Source organism: Triticum aestivum, chromosome 3B (assembly GCF_018294505.1).
Source record: "Triticum aestivum cultivar Chinese Spring chromosome 3B, IWGSC CS RefSeq v2.1, whole genome shotgun sequence".
In the NCBI taxonomy this organism is placed as follows: Eukaryota; Viridiplantae; Streptophyta; class Magnoliopsida; order Poales; family Poaceae; genus Triticum; species Triticum aestivum.
The window spans coordinates 829,272,389-829,295,738 of NC_057801.1; the positions used below are offsets into that span (position 1 = coordinate 829,272,389).

The window sequence follows — 23,350 nt, forward strand, 5'->3', positions numbered from 1 at the left end:
GACAACCGTTTTGCCCACTCCACAAGACAATCATGAGAGAAACAGCGCAAGTACGCCTCCAAACATTGGTTGACACGTTCAGACTGCCCGTCGGTTTGAGGATGATGTGGCGAACTCATGCGTAGCTTGTTTTTTTTTAGAAAAGGAGGATGACCCCCGGCCTCTGCATCTGGAAGATGCATACGGCCACTTTATTGATTATTCTCGAGGACCTTACAAAGTATTACAACAATATGTCTGAATCCGCCATCTTGGCAAATTATGCCACTACTCCTATCCAAATGATGCAGGGGTGCTACCTGGGCCACATACCCAGACTACTCACCTAATCCTATCATCAAAAGCCAGAAGCCCCAGCCGAGCCACATACCGGGTCTGGGGCATAAACTGGTCAGACACACTCACATGTGTCGTCGCCGCCATCTTCCACAGGTCCGTCTTCAGAGCAGATATTGAGGCTTCTACCTTGTCAGGTCACTCCGTCATCGATGCCACCTTGACGCCAGACAACTACCTTCACCTGCGCGAGTCCATCACCGCGCATCGGGCGCCGAGTCTCCATTGCACCACGCCGTCGAGATCCGCCGTCATCAATGTGAAGGATGAAGCACCGCTCCACCAAAATGGCGCCCGCTGGTCCCTCGATCCCGTGTACGCCTCCAAGAATGATGCCCCCAAGGAGGAAACGACACCAACGCGTCGCCGTCATCCGATCAACTGATCTAGGGTTTCCCTCGGAGGTAGCGGATAGAGGTCTAGAGCTTCTCCACGGCGATGCCTTCAAGAAGGTAATGACACAAAAGGGTGCCACCAACGCCGGTCTTGGCATCAAGCCGAGCACAAGGTTTTCACCCGGATCCGCTCAAAGAACCTCCATCACGTATTGTGTGCACAGGTCGCCGCTGATCTGAGCCGCCGCACATCGAGCAGGCCGCACCAGCCAGATCAGATCTGTCCGGAGGGCACAATCCGCATGGTGCCGAACCAACCACCACGCCCTCCATGCCGCCACCGCCGATCCGAGGTCAGATGGTTGTCGCTGCAGACCCGGCCGCCGCCGCCGAACGCCGCCACGTTGCCCGAGGCAGAGCCGGCTGCCGCCCCCCCACCATCGCCGCCCTTGGCCGAGGCAGCCGCCGCGCCGCCGCCGGAAGGCAGGCCAGGCCAGATCGGCCCTTGGCCGAGGCTGCCGCCGCCGGAAGGCAGGCTCGCCGCGCCTCCAGGCCAGATCGGCCGTGCCACCCACGCCGCGGGGCTCCGCACCGCCCCCACGGCGCAGGCAAGAGGGAAGACCCCCGCCACCGCCGTCAGCCCCGAGCTATCGCCGGCGGCGTCCTTCGGCGGCAGCGGAGGGAGGGGAGGAAGGATGGGGACCCCCGGCAGCTAGGGTTTCAGATCCCGCCCGAGTCACCCCTCATGCGTAGCTTGTGAAAATCCGGTCACGATCAGTCACCATGGACTCATGCATGCCATGAAGTTTATGAATATTATCCATGAAAGTTGTTGCCACTATAGAAATTGTGAATGAATGTTGTAAGCCAATGAAATGGGGGTACGAGACAACTTATCAACTACCAGCAGGACATAGTTGAAATACGCAGATCGTCGCAATCCTTCCATGAAATCCATGGCCAACAATTAACAAAATTGTTTAGGAGCTGGCAACGGCTCCAATAGTCCAGGATAACGTGCACGATCAGGTTTAGCGATCTGTCAAATAACACACTCTTGGAAAAACTGTATGACTTGAGCTCGCATGACCTTCCAATAAAACAATTTATTGATTTTGCACAAGGTGATGGGAATACCTGAATGGCCACCAATTGGGCTGGAATGGAAGGCTTCGAGTAAATTGCGTCTTTGGGAGGTAACCACACTCGTTCTTTGTAGTGAATTAGTCCATCCTGCAAGGAAAGTCTGCCATCACTCTACATTGTGACAACCAAATGAATGAGGAGTTCTTTAGCTTGATCATTATCCTCGTAAATGTGTATTGGATCTCCTGCATATGCTATGGAATGGCCTTGTTGAACAAGAAGAAGAGCCCCCACTCCCGTGTCACACGCGTTAGTTTCCACCACAAATTGAGAAAAATCTAGGAGAGCTAGAACTGGCACATACACGAGGACAGATTTAAGCAATTCAAAAGCACTTTGGGCTTCCGGTGACCAAAAAAAGGGCGTGTCCTTGCAAAGAAGATTGGAAAGTCGTTGGTTGCGTACTGACACGAAAACTTGCGATAATACCCTGATAAAGCTAGGAAACCAGCAATTCTTTCAGGTTGCTAGGTCTTGGCAAATTTTGCACATCAGAAACCTTGGATGGATCGGCCTGGACACCCTTTTCAGATAGCATAAACCCCAGATAAGATGTGCCGCGTTGTGCGTAAGCACATTTAGATCCCTTCATTTCTCCACTGGTTTTGTTGCAGCGGTTGCAACACTTGTTGCGCATGGTCTAGGTGCTCTTCAAAGGTTGCACTGTGAATCAGAATATTGTCAAAGAACACCAGTGCGCACTTGCGAAGTACTGCAGCAAGAGTTGTATTCATCATTGATTGAAATGTTGCAAGGGATCCAGTTAGCCCGAAAGCCATGATGTTGAATTCATAGTGTCCATTATGAGTATGAAAAGCTTTCTTGTATTCGTCTATCACTGTCAGAGAGTAGATTTAGGTGACGGTAGTGCACACAAAGGCACCATGTTTGATCTTTCTTCCTGACCATGATGATAGGGAATGTGAACGCACTGTTGCTGACAGAAATGACCCTTGTAAGCAACATTTCAACAATCTTTGTTTCAGTCTCAGACTTAAGCTCGGGAGTATAGCCAAGATCCTTTGAATCAAAGGAGAGTTGCTAAGGCTGCGGAGTCTTCGGCCGTCTCTCGCGACCCACCCCATGCCCCCTCCGCCTCTCGCGACCAACCTAGCCCCACCACCGTCGCCGCCCCCCACCGTCGCCGCTCCCACCGCGCACCAAGCGAGTGCAGGCGCGCTTCTGCCCTCCTGCTCCCTCCCCCATGCCGATCCGCATCAGATCAATGGGGATCCCGCTGGGGGGAGGGGGGGGGAGAGGGGATATCGAGTGCCGCTGCCGTTCGTCTATCAGGCGTTCCCAGATCTGCTGCAACGGATCGATTCGGTCTCGCCGGAGGTCCTTGTGACGACGAGAGAGAAGCGCTGGCGGGGGTGTGCGAGGAGGGTCATGGACGACGCGTTCTCATGGTCCGAGTGCACCCGGGAGTGGAAGGAAGCAGAGGAAGATCTGGATCCAGAGGATGGGGAGAATTCGAGGGCCCGGAGATATGTTCAGATTTGCAAGGACCATGTCAATCGGGAGCTGCTGAATCTCGCCTGGCGCATCTATTTCAAGGGCACTTGGGAGGAGAAGCGCAGGATGCCGCACCCGAGGGAATCGCCAATGGAATTCGTCAATTGGGCGAGGAGAGAGGCACGTTCTGGAGATCCGCAGAGGGAAGAGCGGTGGAGCTGTATCCTCGGTTTGATGCCGGTCAGGCCCCCATCAGTCGCGGAGCAAGTCGATCCCCTCCCCTACCTCTCGCCTCCACCGGCTTCGGATTGAGGCAACAACCGCTAGGATCTTCGGCCACATTAGATAAGGAATCGGAACCAGCCTTGGATTTTGATTTTCGGGACGCAAAGCGGACGAGCGAGAAGATTCGGCCTTGGTACTTCTCTGCTTACCATCTGGATCATGACTGTGAGCATGGGTGCAGATTGAAGTGGAGCCCCGGGAGGACAGATCGAATTGGTGTGCAGAATTCATGTGTGGTTGCGGATAAGCCACCATCTGAAATTGGGGGCGACTCTGAACGCAGTCAGGTTCCTTCTGAAGTGATGGTTGAGGATCAGCAATCCGCCTTGTTCATCGCTGATGCGGCAGTTCGTGTTGAATCCGGGCGAGACAACAACGATTGCGCGAATAGAGCTCTTCAGCACTCTGTGCTGCAGCATTGATGGACACTGCATTGCTAGCGCTCCAACATTCAGGCGGATTTGATTTTCTGTTGAAAAAGGAGCGGGGGGAAAAGTGTAGCAAAAAGACGGCTGACGGGGACGCCGACATGGCACTTATCGAGTTCCACCGTCAGCTCTGACTGCCTATAAATCAAGACCATTCTGAGGCTCCCAGCAACCCTAATTCACTCCCAATCCCCCAAACACCACCGCCACCACCACCCCGCACCCTGCCATGTCGGACGGAGGCCGAGGAAGAGGACGCAACAAAGGGAAAGGGGGAAGAGGGGATGGAAATTCGGGCTGGGGACAAGATCACTCGCAGATGCCGCCGCCGATGGGCCCTCCACCGCAGCAGTTTTTTGGCTATGGCTTCAAAGGGCCGCCTCCGCAGTGGGGTTTCCTCGGTGGCTTCCCCCACCCTTTCCAGCAGCAGGCGTGTTGGGGAGGGCCACCGCAACCGTGGTTCGGTCCTCCGGCTCAGGGCGCACACCCGCAAGGCTCAGGAGGGGGTGCGGATCTGCCACAAGAAAGAAGCAACTCAGGGAACCACACAAGGCCCAGGCAAAAATCAAAGTAAGAATTCGCAGCGCAGGAAGCAGGATCAGATCCAGAAAACTGCCCCAACTAACTCCGCTGGCCTGATGTCTTATGCCATGGTGACCTGCTACAACTGTGGTGAACCAGGTCATCACAAGGATAAGTGAGAGACCCAAGAACTGCTTCATTTGCAAGATGGTTACTCATGTTGTTGATAACTGCCCTGTTAGGAAGAAAGCCCACCTCGCAGCTAGGTATGTGGGGAGTGCAGCACAGGGTTTAGGATTCTACCATGTTGATGTTGCAGATGTCAATGACCAGCACCTGGGTAGTCTGAAGAATGTTGGGATAGTGCTTGTAGAATCTGGAGAGGTCAATAAACAGGAACTAGCAGAGGAGTTTGCTGACATATATAAGACTAATTGGCCATGGCCTATCAATGCCCTGGATGATTGGACTTTCTTGGTGAAATTCCCTTCAGAAATAGATGTAGCTCATGTGGCAAGCTATCCCTGTTTTGGCTTGAAGAAGGATAATGTGATTGTCAATGTAGAGGTCTGGAAAGGTAATGTGGAAGCAGAGGATGACTTGCAGGAGATCTGGATCAAGATCAGGAAGATGAACCCTAAATGGTGTGAATGGTCAATGCTTGATCAAATCACTTCCGCCCTGGGGGTGTTGCTGGATGTAGACTGGCAGCACAATTTCAAATCCTTCTATGAAAAAGTCAGGGTCAAGATCTCATGCAAGGATCGCACTAAGATTCCAACAGAGAGGCTTTTTGGCATCAAGGGTAAAATCTATAGACTGTTGTTTGAAGTTGAGTCAACTGACAGTGATGAAGCCATAGCTGCAACCAACCCTTCAATGGATACCAATACTTCTGTGGAAACAATGTCCAAAGACAGTGCCTCAAATGATGGGAGATCCCAGCATGGATCCAAGACTGGTTCTGATTCTGGCTCCCTTACTGGGACTGGTAACTCTGCCCACAGAACTCAAGTCACAGGACAACAACACTCCCATGAGGCCTCCACCCCAACCTCCATGCTCAGGAACCAACTGCCTGAATCTCAGTACCTACCCAGGATTCAAGCTCTTGAACAATTGCTCAATTCAGAGCAAGGTGACTCTGTGGGATTCAACCTGTTGAGGGAAATAGAACTGGTAGGGGAAGATGAGATTGAGACTGATGATGATGAGAATGAAGTTTTGGATTCCACCATTGAAAATAATCAACCTGAAGAGCAATATGAGATTGATTTCCCTGCCATGAACACTGCTGCTGACACCAAGAAGTGGGGCCCTGACCAAGCTGCCAGGACAAGTTCAAGGATTGCTGGTGACAAGAGGACCATCATGGAGAAAGCCCAGCAGCTCAAGGAAGTCCAGAACTTGGAGGTCCAGAAACCACATGGTAAGAATCAAAACTCTTTTAACATGTTTTATGATTCTGCTTTCCTTTCAATTGCCACTAGCATTGGTGTAGAGGTTGATCCAAGACAAGAATCTAGTATTTCCTCTTCACACACTATGGTGGGACTAAACAAAAATCAAACCATGACTGAAGGTCATGTGTCTGAACCTACAATATTGACCCCTGACCCACCATCAAGTCCTAATGAGGGTCTTTGGTCACTAGTTAGGAAGAATAGGCGGGGCAAGCACCCCAGGACAGAGGTGATTAAATGAATGCCATATTCTGGAATGTTAGGGGTATTTCAGCTGCAGGCAGAAAACCTCTCATTATAGACACTTTAGCCAAAACCCATGCCAATGTCATTGGTTTTCAGGAAACCAAAAAGGAAGAGTTCTCCCCTTCCTATCTTAAATATTTAACGGGGCATAAGGATTTTGCCTGGCATCACCTCCCTGCCACAGGCACTGCTAGGGGCATCCTGGTGGGAGTGGAGCAAGATGTCTTTGAGGTGATCTCCTGGTCACACTTAAATTTTTCTGTCAGTTGTGAGCTAAAGCACAAAGCCATGGGTCATATTTTTAGGGTGATTGTAGTATATGGCTCCTCTTATGAGGAGGGCAAGGCAGCTTTTATTTCGAAGCTACACTCTTTGTTTGTAGACAATCACTTGCCCACCCTAATTGGAGGGGACTTTAATCTAGTTAGGAATGCTAAAGAGAAAAGTATGGAGTAATCAATCATAGATGGAGCAATAATTTCAATGCCTGGATTGAGATCTGGGGACTTCTGGAGATCAAGCTCTCTAGCAGAAAAATTCACTTGGGCTAATAACCAAGTGGACCTCATCATGTCTACTATTGATAGACTCTGCTGCAATACTGACATGGATGCTCTTTTTCCTCTAGCTACATGTAGATCTTTACCTATATGTGGCAGTGACCACACACCCCTCCTTTGGGATTCTGGGATTAATGTCCAACCTAGGAAAAGTAGTTATAAGATGGAAAAATGGTGGCTGCTTAGAGCTGATTTTTCTGATCTTATTCTCAAAATTTGGTCTAAACCTAACAATGCCATATCTAGCATAGATAATTGGCAGATCAAGGTTAGAAGCCTTAGGAGAATCACTAAAGGCTGGAACTCCAATGAAGAGGCTAATCTTAGAAGATATAAAAAAATCTTAGTGGAGGAGTTTGACACTTTAGATGTCAAATCTGAAACCTCTGATCTTTCTGAAGGGGAGTTCAACAGAATGAAATTCATTCATACTGAACTCCAGAAAATTTGGCTTCAGGAAGAAATTAAAGCTAAACAGAGATCTAGAGATAGAGATATTAAAGAAGGAGACAGAAACACTGCATACTTCCATGCAGTGGCTAATCAAAGGAGGAGGAAAACCCTCATCCACTCTTAGATGGCCCTGATGGGTCTGTCAATGATATTAAAGATATGCTTGGAGTAGCTGAAGACTTCTATAAAGATTTGTTTAAAAAAGAGCACAATAGTGGCTTCACACTGAGCTCTGGCTTTTTCTCTGCAGAGGAATTAGTCACACCTGCAGAAAATGAGACCCTAGAATCACCTTTTACTGAAGAAGAGATTAAGAAAGCAGTCTTTGACTCCTACCCTGATGGTGCCCCTGGACCAGATGGGATTCCTTTATTCTTTTACCAACATTTTTGGGAGGTGATTAAGGTGGATCTAATAGCCATGTTTAATGATTTTCATAAGGGAGAGTTGGACATACATAGACTTAACTTTGCCATGCTCTCCCTCATCCCTAAGGAACCCGATGCTACTTCCATGAAGAAGTTTAGACCCATCAGCTTGCTTAACTGTAGTTTCAAATTTTTTACTAAGGTCCTCACCAACAGGCTGACTAGGATTCTCCAGAGGCTTATTGCCAGTAACCAATCTACCTTCCTCAAAGGCAGATACATTCTAGAGAGCGTGGTCACTGCCCATGAAGTAGTGCACTCAGTCCATCCTGGGAAAAAACAAGGTTTGGTTTTGAAACTAGATTATGAAAAAGCCTTTGATAAAGTAGACCTTGGTTTCCTCCTGGACCTCCTCAAAAAAAGAGGCTTTGGTGATACTTGGATTAATTGGATCCAGCAGATCACCCATAATGGCTCGTTTGGGGTCAAAATTAACAATACTGAAAGTGACTTCTTTTTAGCTGGCAAAGGGCTCAGGCAGGGGGATCCTATTTCCCCATTACTTTTCAACTTAGTAGTAGATGTGCTGACCAAGATGCTGTCCAAAGCAGCTAGCTGTAACTTGATTGCTGGACTATGTGCTGAAGTCTGCAATGGAGGGATCATTTGTCTGCAGTATGCTGATGATACCCTGCTATTTTTAGATAATGACCTTACCCATGCCTCCAACCTCAAAACTATCCTCACCTGTTTTGAGCAGGTTTCTGGCATGAGGATCAACTACTCTAAGAGTGAGTTGATCCCAATTAACATGGAAGACTCTGATTTCATGCACTTTCTTGCTGCCCTAGATTGTAAGGGGGGGTCTTTCCCTATTAAATATCTTGGCATCCCCCTGCACCATGGCAAGCTTAGGAAGGAGGATATCCAACCTCTCATAGATAAAATTATGAAAAGAATTGCTGGTTGGAGAGGTAAGCTCCTCTCTTATAAAGGTAGGCTCATTCTGATCCAGGCTTGCCTGGCCAGTATTTCAATCTATCTTCTATCCTTCTTTAAGTTCCCTAAATGGGCCATTGAGATGATCAACTCTCAAATGGCCAACTGTTTGTGGAATGATTTTGAAGGCCATAGGAAACTTCATCTTGCCAACTGGAAAATGGTGTGTATGAAGAAAGAATTTGGAGGCTTGGGAATCCCAAACCTCCAAGATGTCAACTTATGTTTACTAGGTTCCTGGGTGAAGAGATACTATGAGAGTGAAGGAAAACCATGGAAAATGATCATTGATCACAAGTACATGTCTAGTAAGATTAATATTTTTGCTCCTAACCTATCCCCCAGTGCCTCCAGATTCTGGAAGGGGCTGAAAACCACTATCCAAGCACTTAAACTTGGTTATAGGTGGAAAGTTGGGTCGGGTGAAAAAGTTAGGTTTTGGGAAGACACCTGGTTTGGTACCTCACCACTGGCAGTGCAATTCTGGCCTATCTACTCAATTTGTAATGAACAAACCAATAGTGTCAGGGAAGTGTGGGATGGTACGCAACTTAGGCTCACTTTTAGAAGGATTTTTGATGATAGACTCATGGAACAGTGGTATGAGTTAGTGGAGATAACTAGTAGCCTGACCCTTACCAATGAAACCGATGCCCTTGTCTGGCAGTTAGAGAACATGGGGGTTTACTCCACTAGCTCACTTTACCATGTGATTAATTTTAGGGGGGCGCAACCAGTCTTTATACCCTCGGTGTGGAAGCTAAAAGTTCCATAAAAAATCCATGTCTTCCTGTGGCTCCTTGCCAACAACAAGCTAATGACCAGGGATAACCTCAGGAAAAGACAGATTATTAAGCCGCTTGAGTGTGTGTTCTGCTCTGAGGCTGAAACATGCTCGCATTTGTTTTTTGACCGTGTGGTCTCTAGACAGATCTGGCCTCTGGTCTCAAATCACTTCGGGGTGGATATTGGAACTGATTTTGAATCAGTGGTTAGACTCTGGATTGCTAACAAAAAACACTCTGCTCTCAACACGGCCAATGCAGCTGTACTTTGGTGTATTTGGAAATATAGAAACTCTATGATTTTCAATACCACCATGTGGACATCCATTAAGCAGGTGATGAGGCTGATTCTAAAAACCATCAAGAACTGGGTGATCCTGTCTTCGGATGGGGTGGCAGAAAGGCTGGAGGCCTTCATGACACACCTGGCGACCGATCTGAGACAACCACTGATGATCGGTGGCTGATCATGAAGCTCGCTGGAGCCCCGTTGGTGACTCCATGGGACAAGCTGAAGATCTCAGACGACGCAGTGGGCTTCTCGTCCCCCTCCAAGAAGCGTTCAGAAACTGCATCGTTGTCGAGTTCGACCTCGACACTGGTGGCTGCCTGGTCCCCTCAGGCGGTGACTGCACCGCCGCTGAAAGCGCGCAAGGCATCTCAGGAGCTGATCTGCAGCTGATACTAGCAGTGCATATGATCCGGTTGCTTTACCTTTGTACTGGCTTAAAGCCATCGTTTCTTCTTTCTAAACTGCTCCTCTTAGTGAGCTTATGTAATAACTGAATCTGAACTGAATTTGGTTTCATTAATATAATGGAACCGGGGAAGGCTCCCTGTTCTTCTAAAAAAGTATAGCCAATGGCGGAGCCAGAATCAACTCACGCCCCAGGCAGCCTTGTGGCTACAGTCTGCTACAGTGGTTCTGTACGCTACAGTCATTGAAGGATATCTCGCCCACGTCCCAAGCGGCGGCCCGGCCTGCCAGGGGCCTGACGCCGCCATTGAGTATAGCGATAAGCTCTGATATTCACTAGTCTAGAACCTTCGATGAGAGGAACATTATGGCCACTTGACTTTCTTGGAGACAATTCAGTTAGTTCTGAGAATAGCTCACCAGACTATTCCAAAATAGCCTGAATTTCAACCAGAGGTATTTCTGTACTTCCATCCTGCACCAAATGTATTTCCACCACTCTGCAACACTAAATTCTTCTGGTGGGTGACCTTGCAAGCAAACTTATGTTCCTTTATGATCAAAGGACAACCATTTTTGTTCCCAATTTACTTGCATAGTTCCTCTGGCGCCTAGCCAGTCCATTACAATTTGAGAGGTAAAACCTTGAAATCGGACTGGAATTAATGACCAGTTGTAGTCCATTAACAAGATGGAATAATATGGGTGCAGTATAATTGTCTCCCTCCAGCAATTCCAACCTTCTGTTGCGTGGACAATGGTCTTCTACCAGGTAAGTGCTGAGCCAGTCTCGAAGTGACAGATGAATGGGAACTGCTCGAGTCTAGCAACATTAAGCTATTGTGTAATCTAACCTGATACCTGTATGAGTGCTTTTATCTGATTGAGTTTCTGCTGACAACACCATCAAATTATCATCACTGTCATCAGACTCAGCTGCTTCTGACGAGCCAAATTACAGCATCTCTGCATAATATGTAGCTGCACAGTAATGTTGCATTTATGGTCCTTGCACCATTTTTCTCCACAGATAAAGCACAGACCCTTAGCCCTTTGGTATGCCTTCAGAGTAGCAAGCTTATATGCCACTTTGTTTACCTCTCTCCTAGTCAGCGTGGGCAGTTCTTGTGTGCATAAGAAGATGAGATACGACTTCATTCAGATTTTCAGAGTATAACCATCAATCGATGATCGCCGTCTCTGGCCAGCGTTTGGATGAGCTTGATTGCCTCCATGGATCGATCAATGTACTGCCAACTTATCAGCATCGTGAGATTGGGGGAAAATTATATGACTAGCTCAATTGAAGACTGTCCGGCATGTGTCAAAGTAAGTATGCATCCTTTTACTGCCCCTAATTAAGGGGGCAGACCGAGTCTAAGCCAATCTCACAAGTTACTGATGATTGTCTATGTGCATCAATGAAGGAACCATGGACTGAAATGCAGCTGGAATCGAGGGAGGCTGACTATGTCTATACGCATACATGTACACACTTGTAACGAAAACAAGTTACTACTTTACACCCTTATTTGGTGGATATGTTCAGGCATCAATGTTGGCTACGTAGGTTTGTACGATTGAAGGTAGCAACTAGAAAACAAGCCCATACAATAGATATATCAGTCGAGTCAACCGCATGTAACCTTTAGTCCATGGTTAGTGAACTACTGTTTAGATGTTTGGAAAAAGGAGAACTCCGGGATGGCCATAGGCTAGTGAACCATCGTGGACTGTTTGAAGAAAAAGCTATCGGTCCCACCAATCGAACTGTCGGGTCTAGTTGCGGGGGTATAGAGTTATGTCCATGTGTTCACAAAAGAATATGCAAATACAATATAATATTCATCATGAAATCGGGAAAATCCTTTCTTCGAAATACTTGAAACCATGAAATAAATCAGAATGTTGCCATCATGGATGCAAAGCCCTACACGGATATATAAAACCAGCTACCTAGGCTTGATTTACAAACTCCCTCAAGGGCTTTTCCAATTGTTTTATCACAACCTTCCATCCTGCATGGGTCGGGTGCATGTCGTCTCAATAGAAAAATTTACTTGACTTGTCACACACAGTGTACAGGAGCTCCGCGGATGACTCGTCTTGCTGTCCGCAGTAACCCTTCGAATTCAAACTCTCGCGGCACGGCGATAGTTTGTGCTTGAATTGTTTGGACAACTCCGAGCCTTTACCTACATTAATGCACATGAAATTTAAAATGTTTAGATAAAGTATTTCAAGTACACGATCAAACCCATCTAATTAGATTAAGATAATTCTAAAATAATGAGACACTTTTGAATGAATGTAGATACATACCTGCCGCATGATCCACAATATTAGCGAATGCGGTGTACACGTCGACGATGTAGACATTCTTCTTTGATGTCATAACTTGTTTCAGATTATCGTTGTGGATGGATGCACCCAAGTTTTCAAAAAGATCACACGTGGTGTAGTTGTTGGTTCGGGTGTGTGATGGCATGCAACCGATAGGGTGCAAGTTATTGACAAGAACCTTGGTCACCCCAAGCTTCAACAATTGATCCACATTAGCTGCAATCTCTTTTGTCACCTTTCCAATATAAGCATTAATCTACATACCGCATACATGAAAATTATAAGTTGATAAGATGCGCAACCGAATTAATTGTTTAAATTAGTGTATGCATATATACATTGTGCGTTGATATGATACTCACATCGTTGGGGCTACTTAGGCCAATGACGTCGGTGCCTGCATAGTCATTGCCGGAGAAGGCCACGAGCGCTACAGAGCGAGTCAGTTGATTCTCCGTGATGGTCCCGTCCTTGACCATCTTCCTGAAAATGTTGACCTGCTTGGCAAGGGCAGGGACCTCGTGCGACGTACTGTCCAACACGCCTGCATCACCGGTAGCAAAGGTCATGCCAGACGGGTCGCAGGTTTTCTCCGCCGTGTGGGCATGCGCCGGAGGGGCTTCCTTCAATCCCAGCACTGTTGTTGCAAGTTATCAATAAAAAAATGGGTAGGGTTAATTGTGATGCACCATAAATTGCAGCATAGCATGAGATTACAATACAACAGAGTACCTTTTTAGGGTAATATAACATACTAGCTAGTACTTATCGATGAAATCCGACTGGACTTTGTAGTTTGAGAAGCGCCGGACGGAGTATTCGGCCGTGGAAACCCATCGGCATTGACGTAGTTGGAGCCATGGGGGTAGGCCCATTGCCACGACATCTCAGTGATGGGGTCGGTCAGAGGGAGGTTCCCGTTGTCGACGAAGTCATCCCCGAACACAAAGAAGGTGTAGCTAGACGCCTTCTTCTGATGGTCGCCGGTAGGCGCAGGCCGGGCCTCCACACCATTGGGATTCAAAACGAGGAGCAGGATGAGGACGAGGCCGAGGGCGGCCGGAAGAAGCTTCATCGATCCCGGCAGCGCGGAGGGGGATCGTTCTACTTGTTGGGGCTGAATCTCTCAACCCCTCTTCTTCTTCCTCTAGCTGCTGTCTCTCACAACTCACGGAAGAAACACAGGAACACAAGAAGTTTGGTGAGCTGCTGTTTCACACAGCCGAAGCTTTTTTCTTCTCTCTATTCACTTGTTCTGAAATAAACATGCTCTACCACACTTAAGTACCACGCACGCACGCACGCACAGCCTGGGCACACTTGCCCACTAACACCATCAACAAACTAGCGCATGCACGCACTAACCCAGGCCACTAACACACACATGCAGCTAACAAGAATTGACCACATCTACTACTACGGACCTCTTCTCAAGGCCTCAACAGACTCCTATCCATCAGCTCCAACTTGTGCAGGTCGTTCGCTTCAGAGCTTCATGCATCACCATCTCACACGGCAAGCTAGCTTCACGCCACAGCTTGGACTTTCTCCATGCATGCTCTCAGAACTGAAACATCCTACTCGTACGCATCGCACGTACCTCCGCACAGACACACTACTACATACTCTAGCTACATGCAGAAAGAAAGCAAACTAAAATGGGGATACAATCAAGATTAAACCTAACACTACTACCACTGGCCCGAGGATCAGGATCACCCAGCCGTTACTCTTTCGCCAACTAAAAACCAGGAACGCAGAGCGCTTGTCGATCTGCGATGCTCGTACACCATGGCCGGCCTCTCCCTCGTCAATATATGGAACCACGGATGGGACCAGCAAAACAAGTCGAAGTCGGGCTAGCGACCTCTACCGGAGTCGGAGCCATAGCACAGTCGGACACGGATTGACGCCCACCAGGCATCAGGCTCCAGCTGTTCGTCTTGCGAGGCCTGCCGCCTGCGCATGCCCTCTTCCCCTGCTCCTCCCCGCTGCGCACCGCCGTCAGCTCGTCGCGCGGCCGCGCTGCCGGTTGTCCTCGCCCCTCCGCCGGACGGTGTTCTCTCCGGTTTTGCTATTAACCTCGCCCCAGTTGGAGCCGTCGGCGCGTTACCTTCTGCTCTGTATGAGGCTTTGTAGCAGCTCAACGTTGGCGGTTGTACCTTCTCAGTAACTTATACTGTAATAATGGTCTACCCGTAGAACCTAAGTACGTATTTAACCAGTCATACTTGAATGGGAAGATGCTCATGCATGCTCATAAGAAGCTGAGGACTTGTTGGTACTAATAAGCATAATGTTCCTCTTACAAAAGTGACTACCAAAGTAAAAATTGGTACATTATTCAACATGGTATCAGATGCCAGCCTCTCTCCTACACGATGCAACTCCGTGTGTGCTCCACCTCAACTGCCGTCGCTGCTAGTCCTCCTCCCTAGCCTGCCTCGCCCAGACCGTCCCCTGCCCGGATCCGCCCGCCGCCGGCCATCTCCTGCTCAGCCTCGCCTGGATCCACCACCGGCCAGCCGTCTCCTGCTTGGCCTCGCCCGGCTCCGCTCGCCGCCGGCCGTATCCGGCTCCTCCTCGCCCAGATCCACCCACTGGCGGCCACATCCGGCTCGTCCTCGCCCGGATCCACTGCCCGGCCGCCGCCTTGCTCTGCCTCGGTCCCGCTGCGACCCCACTCTCCTCTCCTACTCCGGTCACCGCCGCCTCCAACCTGTCCAGCCGCGCCACCACTAGTAGAAAACGGGGCTTTGGTCCAGTCCATATAAGGGCATTAATCCCGGTTCTCTTACGAACCGGGACCAAAGGGTGCATCAGTCCCGGTTCGTGAGGCCAGGGCGCCGGTCGGGCCTCGGGGGCCATTGGTCCTGGTTCGTCTGACCCCTTTGGTTCCAGACACGAACCGGGACCAATGGGCCTCGCTCCTGGCGTAGCACCTTTAGTCTCGGTTGGTTGCTGGAACCGGGACTAAAGGTCAGTCTTCTGTCCCGGTTCTGGCCACCAACCGGGACTAAAGTGATGCCTATATATACCCTCGCCCTTGCCCACCCTCTCCTCAGTTTTTTGGCCGTGTGGGAGGTATGCATGCGCTGCTCTGTTCTCCCTTCTATGCATGCACGTAAGGTGTTCGATGAAATGCCCGAGCCAAACTTAAGCTTTCTCCTCTCCAAGCTCGACCTTCAAACTTCATTTTCCTCAAGATTTGTCTAGGTTTGGCGGTCCGCCCCGTCCTGTCCCCATCCTCACCGTCCTCGATCGCCCACGCCGATCTCGTCGCCGGCACCACTGTGGTGAGCCTCTTGTTCTTATCTTCTTTCTTAAAGAAAAAATAAATCTTACTTGTATGATTTAGATAGATACTTGTAAAAAAATTTTACTTTTTTTAATTATATAGTGCCATGGTTTTGGTATCGGCCCCCGTCGGCCCTCGTCATGTCTATGATTCGGATGTGGTATATTATCTTTTATAACTATTTGTTTCGTCTAGTGTTTATGACAATTATGCCGACCAACGTGACATAGATGTTTTTATCTAGGAGGCATGTGAACCGGAAATTTTAACCGACCCTCTTGTCAAGAGGTTAAATTTAGTTGAAAAAGAAAACAATTACTTGAATAAAAAATTGAAAAGAATTGAGGAGGAGAAGGTGGAATTGGAGTTGCATGTTGCGGATATCGTCGATGATCACAAGATCAAGATGGATGCAATGCGCTTGAAATTAGAAAGATTAGAAAATATGCCATTGATCCTGAGGCTTGGTATCATTATGCCATTGGATCAATTGTTACCTTAGTTTCGATTATGGTCGCATTTGTTGTTGCATTAAAATGTTTTACATAGTTTTAATGTATGTTTTAATTAGATGCTCTAGAGAGCTATATGTTGTTCAATAAGAACTATGTATGAACTTTATGTATTTATTTTTTCAGTAATAGCATTTGATCACTACTGTACTTTGGTTTTAATGTGATGATGAACTTGTATTAATTTGGTCACTTCTCTATTCATGATGTTCTGTAATGGTTTTTGATACACTTGATTATATAATGCATGCAGATGAACCGGCTATGGATGTACGGTGACAGACGCACCTTCGAGTACATAGAGGGCATGCATAATTTTCTTGAAGTGGCTGAGGCAAACAAGCAGAATGGTTTTATGTATTGTCCATGCCATGTCTGTGGGAATACGAAGGATTACTCCGACTCGAAAACCCTTCACGTCCACCTGCTTGAGAAGGGTTTCATGCCACACTATAATGTTTGGACCAAGCACACTATAATGTTTGGACCAAGCGCGGAGAAAGAGGGGTTATGATGGAAGAGAACGAAGAAGAAGAGGATGATGACAACTATCCCCCTGAATACGGTGATACTGCAACGGGGGAAGCTGAAGATCAAGAGGAACCAGACGATGTGCCCGATGATGATCTTCGCCAGGTCATTGTTGATAGAAAGAGACAATGTCATACTGAAAGGGAGAAGTTTAAGTTCGATCACATGTTAGAGGATCACAACAAAGGGTTGTACCCAAATTGCGAAGATGACAATACAAAGCTCGATACCACACTGGAATTCCTGCAATGGAAGATAGACAATGGTGTATCTGACAACGGATTTGGGAAGCTACTGAAAATAATGAAGAAGTTTAAAAAGGATAACGAACTACCCAACAATACATATGAAGCAAAGAAGGTTCTATGCCCTCTAGGTTGGAGGTGCAGAAGATACATGCATGCCCTAATGACTGCATCCTCTACCGCGGTGAGTACGAGGATTTGAACGCACACTCGGTATGCGGTGCATTACGATATAAGATCAGGCGAGATGACCCTGGTGATGTTGAGGGCGAGCGCCACAGGAAGAGGGTTCCTGCCAAGGTGATGTGGTATGCTCCTATAATACCACGTTGAAACGTCTGTTCAAAAACAAAGAGCATGCCAAGTTGATGTGATGGCACAAAGAGGACAGTAAGAAAGACGGGAAGTTGAGAGCATCCGATGACGGGTCGCAGTGGAGAAAAATTGAGAGAAGGTGGGGGGACTTTGCAGGTGACGCAAGGAACGTATGATTTGGTTTAAGTGCAAATGGAATTAATCGTTTTGGGGTGCAGAGCAGCAATCATAGCACCTGGCTCGTGACTCTATGTATCTATAACCTTCCTCCTTGGTTGTGCATGAAGCGGAATTTCATTATGATGCCAGTGCTCATTCAAGGCCCTAAGCAACCCGGCAACGACATTGATGTGTACCTAAGGCCATTAGTTTAAGAACTCTTGGAGCTGTGGAATGGAAAAGGTGTACATATGTAGGATGAGCATAGACAGGAGGAATTTAACCTACATGCGTTGCTGTTTGTAACCATCAATGATTGGCCTGCTCTCAGTAACCTTTCAGGATAGACAAACAAGGGATACCACGCATGCACGCGTTTAGATTACACCGAAAGTATATATTTGGAGAAATGCAGGAAGAATGTGTACCTGGGACATCGTCGATTTCTTCCGACCAACCATCAATGTCGAAAGAAAGGCAAGAATTTCAAAGGTGAGGCAGATCACCGGAAGGAGCCCGCCCAACGCACTGGCGATCACATACTTGCTATGGTCAAGGATTTACAAGTAATCTTTGGAAAGGGTCCTGGCGGACAATCTGTTCCGAATAATGCTTAGGGACGCGCACCCATGTGGAAGAAGAAATCTATATTTTGGTACCTACCCTATTGGAAAGACCTAGAGGTCCGCTCTGCAATCGACGTGATGCACGTGACGAAGAATCATTGCATGAACCTGCTAGGCTTCTTGCGTGTGTATGGGAAGACAAAAGATACACCGGAGGCACTGGAGGTCCATCAACATGTGCACGAAAAATACGGCATGCATCCAAAGCAATATGAAGGTCCTGCCAGCGACACTCTTACCAAAGAAGAGAAGGAAATCTTCTTTGAATGTCTGCTCAGTATGAAGGTCCTGTCTGGCTTCTCGTCCAATATAAAGGGAATAATAAATATGGCAGAGAAAAAGTTTCGGAATCTAAAGTCTCATGACTGCCACGTGATCATGACGCAACTGCTTTCGGTTGCATTGAGGGGGCTTCTACCGAAAAATGTTCGATTAGCCATTGTGAAGCTATGTGCATTCCTGAATGCAATCCCTCAGGAGGTAATCAATCTAGAAATCCTACCAAGGTTAAAGAGTGATTTGGTGCAATGTCCTGTCAGTTTCGAGCTGGTGTTCCCACCATCCTTCTTCAATATCATGACGAGATTGACATTTTGGGCCCTGTACTTCTACACAATATGTTCCCCTTTGAGAGGTTCATGGGAGTCTAAAAGAATTATGTTCATAACCGTGCTAGGCCAGAAGGAAGCATCTCCATGGGCCATCAAACAGAGGAGGTCATTGGGTTTTGTGTTGACTTTATTCGTGACCTTAAGCCGATTGGTATACCTCAATCGCGGTATGAGGGGAGACTGACTGGAAAAGGCACGCTAGAGCGGACTCAATAATATGTAGGGACGGGCATTCTTGGGCTCAACCACACTACACAGTTCTACAAAATTCTACCTTGGTGACCCCGTATGTCAATGAGCACAAGAATATTTTGCGCTCCGGACACTCGGAGCAGTGTAACGATTGGATTACATGTGAACACATCAGGACTTTCGGTAGTTGGTTGCAAACACATCTCATGGGTAACACCACTATTGCAGATGAGATGTACTCGTTGGCCAGGACACCATCTTCGACTGTATTGACTTTCAAAGGGTATGAGATAAATGGGAATACATTTTATACGATCGCCCAAGATCAAAAAAGCACCAACCAAAAGAGTGGTGTCCACTTTGATGTAGCAACCAAGAGGGGAAAGGACACATATTATAGTTCCATAGTGAACATATGGACATGAGTTTAAGGTCCCTTTGTTTTGGTGCAAATGGGGCAATCTGTCAGGAGGCGGGGTACAGGTAGACCCACAGTACGGAATGACAATAGTGGATCTGAACAATCTTGGGTTACAGACGAACCATTCGTCCTAGCCAATGATGTGGTGCAGGTTTTCTATGCAAAGGACATGTCTACCAAACTGAGAAAAAGAAAAGATAAGGAAGCGAATATATCAGATGATGAGCCAAAGCGCCACATAGTTCTTTCAGGGAAAAGAGACATCGTGGGAGTGGAGGGCAAGACAGACATGTCTGAAGATTATGAAAAATTCCATGAAATTCCTCCCTTCAAAGTTAAGGCTTACCCAAGCACCATGTTAAACGATGAAGATTATCCATGGTTATGGCGCAATAAGCAAGGGACACACGCGAAGAAAAAGTGAAGCATGATATGATGATGGCTCTGATTACGCGAAAAAAATGAAATGCTTTTTGTAACAGATGAGTTTTCGTCCGAAAACCCTCATACTTCGAAAGAGATTGTCCATTTTGTACATGAAGTGCATCCAGGTTTTGTGGTAACCCTCTCAACTTTCTAGCACATGCTATGTGGGTGAAATGATGATACCATGCCAACTTTCAACCTTTTCAGAGTTCATTTGTAGGGCTTTTCAATTTCAGGGTCATTTAGATAAAAAAAATCAGTAAATGCATGAAAAATACCAAATGAAGTCGGAAAGGGTTGAAAATTGATGATGTAGTTTTGAATGGTGCATGTTGAACACACAAAAAGTCTGGATTTGAAATAAGTTCAAAAAAATGAAATCTCTTTATAACAGATGAGTTTTTGTTCGAAACCCTGATACTTCGAAAGAGATTGTTCATTTTGTACATGAAGTGCATCCGGTTTTTGTCGTAACCCTCTCAACTTTTTAGCACATGCTATATGGGTGAAATGATGATACCATGCCAACTTTCAACCTTTTCATAGTTCATTTGTAGTGCTTTTCAAAAGAATGAACTAAAAAGCTTTTATAAAACTCTAATAACAATAGAATGAAGTAAAAAGCTTTTACAAAACTCTAATAGCAAAATGAATGAACTAAAAGAATCAATTAAATTATTTTGTTATGATCAACTAAAACAAAACTATATATTCTTCAATAGCAAAAAGAATCAACTAAGAAGCTTTTATAAACCTCTAGTTATTATCAAAAAATATTAACTTAAAATTATATAAAATTTATGCAACTAAAATTATCAAAGTATTTTTTGTTAAAAACTTTAATAGCAAAAAGAAATTCCATAAGTATTTTAAGGTTAAAAACTTTAATAGCAAACTAAATGACATCAAAAATAAAAAAATATATCAAAATAATATTAACTTAAAATTATATAAATTTATGCAACTGAAATTATCAAAGTATTTTTTGTTAAAAACTTTAATAGCAAAAGGACTGTTCTTAAAGTATTTTATGTTAAAAACTTTAATAGCAAACTAAAATGACATAAAAAAATGTCGCCTGCTGGGCCACAACGGCCTGCATACGACTAGAAGCCCATTTGTACATGGGCCAAGATGCATGCCCAACATGGCAGTGACAAAGGTTAGACAAGTACTACCTGCATTAGAGAGGAGCTCGAAAGCTCAGCCGCAACGCGCCTTATAAACCAGTGTTGCCCTGTCTCAACTACAAAGGTGGGATTAAACTCCCACCACACAACTGTGTCATGGTATTGGTCCCAGTTGGACGCTCGAATCGGGACCAAAGGCACCCGGTTTGAGCCATCAACCGGGACTAAAGGTATCTGCTTCTCGCCCTTTGGATTGCTGAAATTGACCTTTAGTCCCGGTTGGTGTCACCAACCAGGGCTAAAGGTTAGGGTATATAAGCCCAAAATTAGGAAATTTTCATAGTTCATCCGCAGTTTCCCCCGACGACGCCGAGCACATCGACGCCGCCAGGCTGCCCCGATGTCGTCCGCCGCCCCCACCGTCGCCATCGCCGCGCCCCTACCCGTCATCACTGTCGCCGTCGTCCTCCCTAGCCCGTGTCCCTGCCCCAGCCCGCCCCCGTCATCGCCGTCTCCGCGCCACTGCCCCGTCGTCGCCGTCTTCTCCCTCCTCCCCGAGCCCTCGCCGCCCCCGCTGTGAGCCGCCGCCGCCCCGGCCTGCTGTGCATTTTTTATATGATGAATTTGTTTTTGTTCATATATAATGTATATGTAGATGATTAGTGTTTATTAATCATGTGTATGTATGTATGTGTCTGTATATGTACATATTGATATGATTCATATATAATGTATATGCAGAAGCTTAGTGTTTATTAATCATGTGTATGTATGTATGTTTATGTATATATAAATATTGATGTGATGAAAATTGTTTTCGTTCATATAAAATGTAGATGTATATGTATGTATGGATGGATATCGATGGATGTATGTATATAAAAAATTCATAGAAAATTAACCGTAACTCCGATGAAAATAATTTATGTATGAAAATCAATCAGAAAAATATGACGAATCCGGATATGCCCTCTGTTTGTCTGTCACAAGCAGCTAGCATAGCGAATCTGGAACCTCTCCACCGGTTCATCTGTCTGAAATTATTACAGACTTCGGGAAAACATTCCCGAATGTTATCCCCCTTCACCTGTATCGTGTAGTACCGTGTTAGAACATCCCTAACTCTCTCGGATTTCAACATATCCCCGATAACTTCGACATGAGGAGGGGGGTGGGTCTGTAAGCATCCTTGACGACCATGAGAGAGGCCGTCCGCAAAGTATCCTTTCTCGAAAGATAGGACGACTCATCAGACATGAGGGGGAAGTAGTCCTCGACGATCGTCTGAAACTGATTGTTATAGAACTTGTCAACTTTGCATAATGTTTGCCACTAATCCATTGCTCATATGCATATGATTCCTTGTTATGATATTAAGTCCATGTTTGCCACTAATCCATATCTCATGTTTGTATATTTGCCATGTTTTAATATTTGCAGAAAATATGGACGGAGACCTAGAAAAAGAAGAGTTGTTGGGGGATATAATCCGCGACGGAGGTGATCCCTTGTCCTTTATCAATGACATTGATTGTCAAGAAGGAGAGGATGACGGCTCCGGTGATCCAACAATGGAGGAGGAAGGAGATCATGACGGCTCCGGTGACCGAATGGCGGAGGAAGGAGATCATGATCACGGCTCCGGTAACCAAACGGAGGAGGGAGCCTTAAATGTCGCAAAGTCCGGCGAGTTATATGTATTAATTAAGCCTATGTACATACAAACATAGGGTAAGCATTTGTGGCCTACAAGAAATCAGACAAGGGTAAGCAAAGGTCACTAACAAACAAGCAAAATGTTGCAAAGAAGAAGTATCACCATACCACGGGGTTAGGTGGCTACAGCAAAGTCCAGCCGTTGTGGAACAAAGTTGAGCAAGACCTGCTTGCTAAAGGTGTCCAACTAGCGACGTTGCACTGGCCAGATCGAGCAAGGACTTGGTTCTTCGGGGTTGGGGGGACTTTGGACCCAGAATCAGGGAAGTGTGTTTGGACGAAAGCTCAACTTGCAATACCCATCAAGAAGCTCGAGGAAGCAATCCAGGCAGTGCAAGAAGGGAGGTTCATTCCCGACATAGAGAAGGACGAGCTAATAGAGGCCATCGGGAATCCTGAACACCCTAGACGAACACAAGGCACATCAGGCTCCATTCCATGGGTGCATGGGTTTTCCGACAGCAGTGGTTATAGAAGCCGACAGAGAAAGAATAAAGAGGAAGCAAGTGAAATGCAGAAGCTCGGTCCAAGATTAGCAAAAGTAGAGGAACTTGAGAGTCGGCGAGCTATCGGCCAACCATCTTAGTGGCACGAAGATCCTCCCTTCGACACTGCCCCAGAAGCTACCCCACCATCTCAACGGAGAAGCAACATGGCTTCCACGGGGCTCGTTCAGGCTGATTTCACGGCTCCTCGCTACTCCGTGGATAGTATCATGGAGACTGAACATTGTGTGCTAATGACGAA

The 23,350-nt window shown here is 46.7% G+C and overlaps 1 pseudogene; it reads right to left on the minus strand.

The window, feature by feature from the left end:
* Nucleotides 1–11,971: 11,971 nt before the first annotated feature.
* On the minus strand, nucleotides 11,972–14,195 carry LOC123066903 (GDSL esterase/lipase At5g03600-like; annotated as a pseudogene).
* Between the last annotated feature and the right edge of the window lie 9,155 nt (nucleotides 14,196–23,350).